The 8332-nt window shown below is 33.9% G+C and overlaps 1 long non-coding RNA gene across 1 annotated transcript; it reads left to right on the forward strand.

Moving 5' to 3' along the window:
• Nucleotides 1-5012: 5012 nt before the first annotated feature.
• LOC145719544 (uncharacterized) lies at nucleotides 5013-7921 on the forward strand. Its single transcript, XR_014142457.1, has 3 exons — nucleotides 5013-5131; nucleotides 5588-5677; nucleotides 7847-7921. It is a non-coding gene; the product is annotated as an uncharacterized LOC145719544 (long non-coding RNA).
• Nucleotides 7922-8332: the final 411 nt, after the last annotated feature.

Raw genomic sequence — 8332 nt, forward strand, 5'->3', positions numbered from 1 at the left:
ATTTTTTTTTTTTTTAAGATTTTATTTATTTATTTGAGAGAGAGAGAATGAGAGAGAGCACATGAGAGGGGGGAGGGTCAGAGGGAGAAGCAGACTCCCTGCCGAGCAGGGAGCCCGATGCGGGACTCGATCCAGGGACTCCAGGATCATGACCTGAGCCGAAGGCAGTCGCTTAACCAACTGAGCCACCCAGGCGCCCATGATTTTTTTTAATGTTAAAAGAGTTTGTATTTATTACATAAAACAAAATTAATTCCTTGACAGCATCTGGTTTTCTGTGTTTAATTTTTCCCCTTATCTCCAAAATGTTCTTAATAGTTGATTTGTTCAAATCAGGATCCAGATTAGATCCACACATTGCATTTGGTTGGTATGTCTGTCTCTCACTGATACCACTACCCATTCTTGTTTTTGGCATGCCCTTTGTCATAGATACTGGATTATTCTTTAGAATTTCTCATATTCTGGATTTATCTAATGGCATTTTCCTGGTGTTGGCTGATATACTTCTCTGTCCCTTATAATTTCTTAGATGTAGCAGCTTGGCTTCCTCCAAGTGTACTGTGTACTTCCTATTGCCTTATGTTAGGAGGCATGTGATCTGGATGTCTCACTTCTAGTGATGTCAGTATTGATCATTGGGTTTAGGTATTGGCAACTTTGTCCATTATATAAGCACTCCACTGTTCCTAATAATAATTTAATATTCAGCCTAATAATACCAGCTGGTGATCATTGCAGAGTTGTGATATTCTGTCATTTCTTTTGTACTTATTAGCTACAATCTTTAAAGAAAAGCTTTTCCTGAAATGTAGTTCATGCAGGAAAGCCAGGATAAATGCTTAATTCTTATCCTTCATTAATTTTCAGAATAATAAATTAGTGTCTTAGCAACTTCAAAGGTGATCAGTGAGTATAATTTTGATTTTTGGATGTATATCATTTTCTTTTAATGGGGTTTTATATAATTGATATTCTTTATCTCATGAAGTCATTCATGTTTTTTATATTCAAATTGTCCCATCTTTGACCAATAGGAGCGGATTCACGTTGGTCCCTGTGAGTTTTTCTACATGACTACAGTATTCTTAGACCCCATCCTTGCTTTCTAACACAACAAGTTATCTAAGGTTTATCGTGCACATTTTCTGTCTTAGATCTGGAATCACCTGTTTATCCAAGGAGCCTCGGTTCCTTTTAGTCTAGAGACCACAATCTGGACATATAATTGATTATTTTTTGACATATAAAATGATTTAAAATAGTGTCTCTGCTCCATTGAGAAGGATATATTAGGTTTCAATTTCCTGTTCTTATATTTCACAGATTTTTATATGACAGTAATTTTGGTGCTTATGCTATAATTACAGTAATAGGTGCCATTTATTGTGTGTGTATTATGTAACTGATGCTGTCATAAACCTTTGACATTGTCTGTTTTCTCATAAAAATCTTATAGGTATTTTCATTCCCATCACTTAGGTGAAGAAATAGAGACTCCGAGTTTTAACAGCTTGCCCAAGGTCATGGAGCTGAGATTTAAACTGATCTGTATGACCACCTCTTAATTATGCATTATATGTTCAACTGGGAGCAGTAAATATAGGGAAACACAGTACTTAGATTTCAGAAAGTTTTATTCTTAATTGGGGATACAGTTTTTTAGATGAAATTAGAGAACAAATATGAGTGCAACTAGCACCCAGATATCAGATTTGACAGGTAACTATCTGGAATGCTAAAAGCAGTCATGAAGAAATTGGGATAGAGTAATTTGCCAATCTTAGTAATGTTTTATGGAGTAGTTTGACTTGTACTTACGAGATTAGATGAACATTTTTTTTTTTTTAAAGATTTTATTTCAGAGAGAGAGTGCAAGCATGAGCAGAGGGAGGGGCAGAGGGAGAAGTAGGCACCCCATGGAGCAGGGTGCCTGATGCCAGGCTCCATCCCAGGACCCTGGTATCATGACGTGAGTCGAAGGCAGACGTTTAATCGACTGAGCTACCTAGGCACCCCTAAACTATACTGCTTATTAACCCATGAGTCCAGGAGGAAGTCTTACTGAAAATTAGAAAGTATCTTGAATTCGAAAAAAAACAAAAAGGAAAATACAACATATCAAAGTTTGTGGGTTGCAGCTAAAGCAATGCTTAGAGGAGAATTTGTAGTATTAAATGCTTGCTTCAGAAAAAAAAGGTCAAATCAATAGTCTAAGCTTCCCATCTTAAACTAAAAAATAGAAGAGCAAAGTAAGCAGAAAGAAAAAAGTGCAGAAAACAATGCAATATAAAACAAGACTAATAGGGAATCATTGAAGCCAGAAGTTAGTACTTTGAAAATATCAATAAAATTGATAAACTTCTAGACCGACTAAGGAAGAAAAGAGACAAGACACAAATTACTGATACCAGGAGGAAAGCATGGGGAAGGATATCATCATTACAGTTCTACAGGTATTAAAATGATAAGGCAATATTGTGAACGGCTCTATGCTAATAGATTCAAAAGCTTGGTAAAATAGCGCTATTCCTTAAAAGACATAAACTATCAAAACTCATAAAGATTACTCTGGGAATGAAGGCTGGTTCAGTTTTGAAAATGAGTAAATGTATTTAAAGAAGAAAAACTACATGATCATCTTACAGATGAAGAAAAATCATTTGACAGAATTCATCCATGTATGATAGAAATTCATAAACTGGAAATAGAAAAGTTCCTTATTTTGCTAAAAGAGATCTACAAAAAAATATTCAACCATTGCACTTAATGATGAATTATAGATGCTAAATCTTAATATTATAATTAAGACAAGGATGTCCATTCTTACCACAATCATTCCATGTTGTACTGGAACATCCTAGCATGGGTAATTAGGAAAAAAAAAAGTAAAAGGCATACAGATTGGAAAAAGTAAAACTCTATTCACAGATGATAGCTGCCTACGTCGAAAATATCATGGCATCTAGAACTGAAAAAAAAACACACACACAAAACCCTACAGCTAATAAGTGAGATTAACAAGGTTCTAGATAGGACCAGTATGCAAATACCAATTGTATGTCTGTATGCTAGTAATTAAGAGCTGAAAATCAAAACAGTATTATTTGTAATAGCACCCCCCCAAATAAACTGGATTTCTTCATTATAATTCTAATATTTGTGGGATCTATATTCTGAAAACTATAAAAACATGAAAATAATCAAAGACCTTTGTAAATGGAAAAATGTTGCATTCACTTGATACTGTTGAGATTATCAGTTCTCCAAAATGACCTCTAGATTCAGTGCAATTCCAGTCAAACTTGCAGCAGGATATTTTGTGAGTATCTATAAGCTATTTCTAAAATGTGTATGAAAGGGTGAAGGAGTTAGAATGGCCAAAATATTTTTGGAAATAACATACTTGGAGGACTCAAAATACCTGATTTCAAGACTTACTATAAAGCCATGGTAATCAGTAGTGTGATAATGGCAAAAGCAGGAATAAAGACAAATAGATCAATAGAATCGTCTGTATATAGTCAGTTTTGGGGAAGAGGCAGTTTAATAAGTAAAATACAGTGTTGACGACAACTGATGTTGGAACAGTTGAGTATCTAGATGCAAAAACAAAAACCCAGAATACCCAAAAGCCTACTCTTAAATCTCATGCATTACATAAAAATTCACTCAAAAAGATCGTAAATCTAAATCTACAACATACAACTACAAAACTTTAGGGGAAAAATAGTAGAAAATCTTTGTGACCTTGTGTTAGTGCTTAGTTTAACTTAAAAAAGCATAATTCATAAAAGGAACATATTTGGGAAGTCCAGTTAAAAACTTGCTCTGCAGAAGACACCACTGAGAGAATTCAAAGACAATACCTGAAAATCACATATCTGACAAGGATTAATACACACAGTATGTGAAGATAACTTAGTATTCAACAATAAGAAGAGCAACAACCCTATTTAAAAATGGGCAAAAGATTTGAACAGAACTATAAGCAATGAAAAGAATGTTTAACATTAGTCATTAGGGAAATTCAAATTAAGACCACAGTGATATATTGCTACATGTTTATTGAAATACATAAATTTTAATAACTTGCCTTTTTCTGGCAAGTATGCAGGACAGTTGGAACTCACCTACCTTACTGGTTGAAATGCAAAACTGTAAAGTCAGTTTGGAAAACAGTTGGCAGTTTCTTACAAAATTAAATATGTATTTATCTAATGTCCCATTATTCCCACTCAAAATATTTACCCCAGAGAAATGTTCACACAGAAAACTGAATATGTATGTTCGTAGAAGCTTTATTCATAATTGTCAAAACCTGGAAAAAAAGTCAAATGTCCTTCAGTTGTCTACAGAATAATGGAACTGTAATATATCCATACAGTGGAATGCAATAGAAAGAAATGAAGTATTAGTACATATAACAATGAGGATGACTCTAAAATCCATTATGATGACAACAGCCCAGACTATAAGTTTCATTTCTGTGATATTTTGGAAAAAACAAATCTTTTGGGATAGAGAACAGATCAGTGGTTGCCAAGGGCTAAGGATGTAAGTACGGTTTGATTACATAGAACAGCACAGGGTGTTGGAATTGTTCTGCATCTTCATTGTGTTTAATAACTCTACACATTTTTCAAAAGTGCCAGAATTGTACACCAAGAAAGTAGTATTTTAGTTTATGTAAATTTTAAAACTCCTTCTATAGAAAAGAGATTTTTCCATGAATGTATGTATCTCTGAGGTGAATAAAATGTTATCTTTTTTTTTTTTAAGATTTATTATTTGTCAGAGAACAGAGCACAAGTGGGGGAGTGGGAGGCAGAGGGAGAAGCAGGCTCCCTATTGAGCAAGGAGCCTGATGTGGGACTCGATTCCAGGACCTTGGGATCATGACCTAAGCCGAAGGCAGATGCTTAACTAACTGAGCCACCTAGGCTTCCCTAAAATGTTATCTTTTTAAGTAGCATTTCTTAGATGATACACAAATAGAATAAATCTGAAGTTTTTCATTTTTATCCCTTAGGTGTTGAAGTGCCATCAAAAGACTCTTTGCCAAAGAAAAGGCCAATTTATGAAGATAAAAAGAAGAAAAAAACATTACAGCAGCTAGAAAATAAAGAAGGTTTGTATACAAAGGGACCTGTGATTTAAAAACAATTTTGTTTGCCTTTCCCTACAACCTTCGAAACAGTATCTTTTAAAGAGAAACCACAAATCAGAATTATATATTGAAACTTATTTCCTATACCTTGTTTCTTATTATTGTTAATCATTCTCAACTGATTTAAATGACAGGTTAATGGAACAGTGCTTTTGTTTGAAAAATCTAGATCTTCCCCAAACCAACTATTCTTAACTATCATTCTTACTTTTCTTTTCCTTCTCAACCTTTTGTAATTTCACATTGTTCCTTGAGCAGACTGTTTCCTGTAAAATATTTGACTGATATTTAAACATTTTCTAAACTAAAAGAATTTAGGTTTGTACTACTGGTTTTTATTCAGTACTTGACAGAGTATCCCAACAGAAATATTGCACTGAAAAAGTATTATTAACTTGGTTTCTGCCCCTTTTTCAGTATCTGAACCAATAGAATTATGTGCTGCTGTAGAAGTTGTAGAACAAGGAGTTCCAGAAAAGGAAGAGACACCACCTCCTGCTGAACCAGGCCAGTAGCACTGACTAATTGCTTACTATTAAATAGCACTGATGTGTCAGAAATTGTCTTAGTCATCATGTATTTGGGGAAAGCAAATATCTGGCAGGATGGTATTCTTCATACTTTTCTGTAAACCATTTCTTTCCATTTCCATTTTGAAAAAGTTTAGGGGCGCCTGGGAGGCTCATTCCTCCCAGGTTGAGTATCTGACTCTTGGTCATGGCTCAGGTCTTGATCTCATGGTTGTGAGTTTGAGCTCCTGTGGGTTCGAACTCCAAGCTGGGCTCCACTTTAAAAAAAAAAAAAAAAAAGTATAGGATTGAGACTTGAATCAGTTTTTAGTAGTGTCAGTAAAATGTAGACAGAATAGAAGTATTTTGGATTTTTTTCTGATGTTTTCATTTATGGGTCAGAAATCTTTGGTGGTGCCAAGAAGACCTGAAGTTTTTTATTTAATCCTTTGGAAGCAAATTGGAAGCATTTAATGACAACTTTTAAAGAATACTGTAAAAATTGACATTTTTAAACCTCCTTAGAGGTCAGCTTCTATTTACTAAATCAGTAAGAGGATTCAGTTTATTCATTCTGTGTGTGTGTATGTGTTTTGAGGTTGGAGAAAGTATTTGGGTTTTTTTTTTTTTTTTTAAAGATAAACATTGTTTTAATTCATTAGAATAGATATTGATAGGTGAGCCAGAGGCTAGCTAGCTACATGTATGGTTAACAAAATCAAGAGACTCTCTACTGTTTAAAGTTTGGAGTCAGAATAAATAGTAAAAGAATATCAAGACTGACCCACACTGGTGAAAAATATTGATAGTTCCTTTCCTTCTTTCTCCCCTCCTGTTCTTAGTATAAAAGGATCATTTACCTGGCACAACTCAGCTTAGCATGATGACATTGGAGAAATACAGGTTGATATGCCTAATGGCAGTCCATTATTTTAGGTGACATTTATAGCAGTGGAAAGAATTGCTAATTTAGAAGGACATTTTCGGTACATGTACCTGATTCATTTCCTCTTCCTCAAGATGATCCAAACTTGTTGGCAAGTAATAATTATTACAGGGGAGCAAATACCACTTGTCCCACTTGGATTTGAGAATAGTTTTGCTTTATTGGATTTCAGTAAAAAGAGTCAATGTTGAGAATATTAAGTCTTTAATATTCAAAATTATACCTTTCTGGATGTTTTTGGATTGTCAGCAGATATTCTTTTCTTATTTTCAACTGGAGTAGAGGTGTAGCTTTGTACCTCCAACTATGATTTAAGTAGTATTTTTATGTAGCTGTAGAAGTTAAAGCAATAAAATAAGTAGTAAAATCTTAGGTATGACATGTAAGTTTGAAAGATCAAAATGAAGATACAGTAAGTAATCCTTTCTTATTTGTGGGGCATATGTTTTGAGACCCCCAGTGGATGCCTGAAATTGCAGAGAGTACTGAACTCTGTTTTCTGCTATACATACATAACTGTGATAGAGTTTAACTTATAAATTAGGCACAGTAAAAGATGAACAGCAATAAGTAATAATATGAACAATTAGAACAATATACTATAATAAGTTATGTGGGTGTAGTCTCTCTCTTTTAAAATATCTTATTGTACTATACTCATTCTTCTTCTTGTGATGATGTGAGATGTTAAATACCCATGTGACTAGATGAAGTGAGATGAATGATGTAGGCACTGTGATGTAATGTTAGACTACCATTGACCTTCTGGCCATATGTTAGAAGAAGGAAAGGAGGATCATTCGCTTCCAGACCGCAGTTCACCGTGGGTAACAAAATGCAGAAAGCAAGATCATAGCTAAGGTTGGGGGACTATTGTGAAATTTCATTTTTCCTCAAGAACTGAGTGCAATCATCTACCCTTTTCAGAATCTAACAGAACATTTCAGTGTCTGAGTTTCTAAAACTTTAATTATGTCAAATATGAAATCTGGTTTAAGTTTAATTTGGTGTATTCAAAATGCTAAGAAATTATGCAGCATTTGGTAATACTAAATTATAACATGTAGCTATACTGAGAAAATAGTTCCAAAGATGACGAAATTGTATGTTTTTGCATAATTAAAGTATTTTTAGTGTCAGCATAATTTTCTACTTTTTTCTAAAAGCAAGCTCCTATTTCTAGATGATTTCTATGTCTTTAACAAAAACATTTATTTACAGAAGAGGAAGAAGAAACTGAAGATGCTGGATTGGATGATTGGGAAGCTATGGCCAGTGATGAAGAGAGAGAAAAAGGTGAATAGCTCATAAGTATGCATTGATAAATCTAATGGTTATTAGAGGTGTGTGTATTTAAAGGAGTAGTCAGTCTTCTGATTATGAAAGCCATATGAACATTTCTGGGAATAAAAACCAGTTTCAGATCTCTCCATTGCCATGGTTCCTGATTATGTGGATCCTCATTTTATGAATAAATGGTTTTTCAGGGGCTCCTAGGATTTAAAATACATTTTTTCAGAGTGATGTTTTAAATGGGGTTAGGCTATTAAAGCTAGCCTACAAAAACACTTTAACTTGAAATATAATACAAAGGTGATACAAGTGAATAGTACCTAATCAATATGAATAAATAATTTTTCTTTGTTATTACTTTCTGTCCTCTATTACTAAAATCTACTTTCTTTGGTTTTAGTTTGCTGGGGGTTT

This window comes from Leptonychotes weddellii, unplaced genomic scaffold (assembly GCF_054177405.1).
Source record: "Leptonychotes weddellii isolate Sample4059 unplaced genomic scaffold, ASM5417740v2 HiC_scaffold_5129, whole genome shotgun sequence".
Taxonomy (NCBI): domain Eukaryota; kingdom Metazoa; phylum Chordata; class Mammalia; order Carnivora; family Phocidae; genus Leptonychotes; species Leptonychotes weddellii.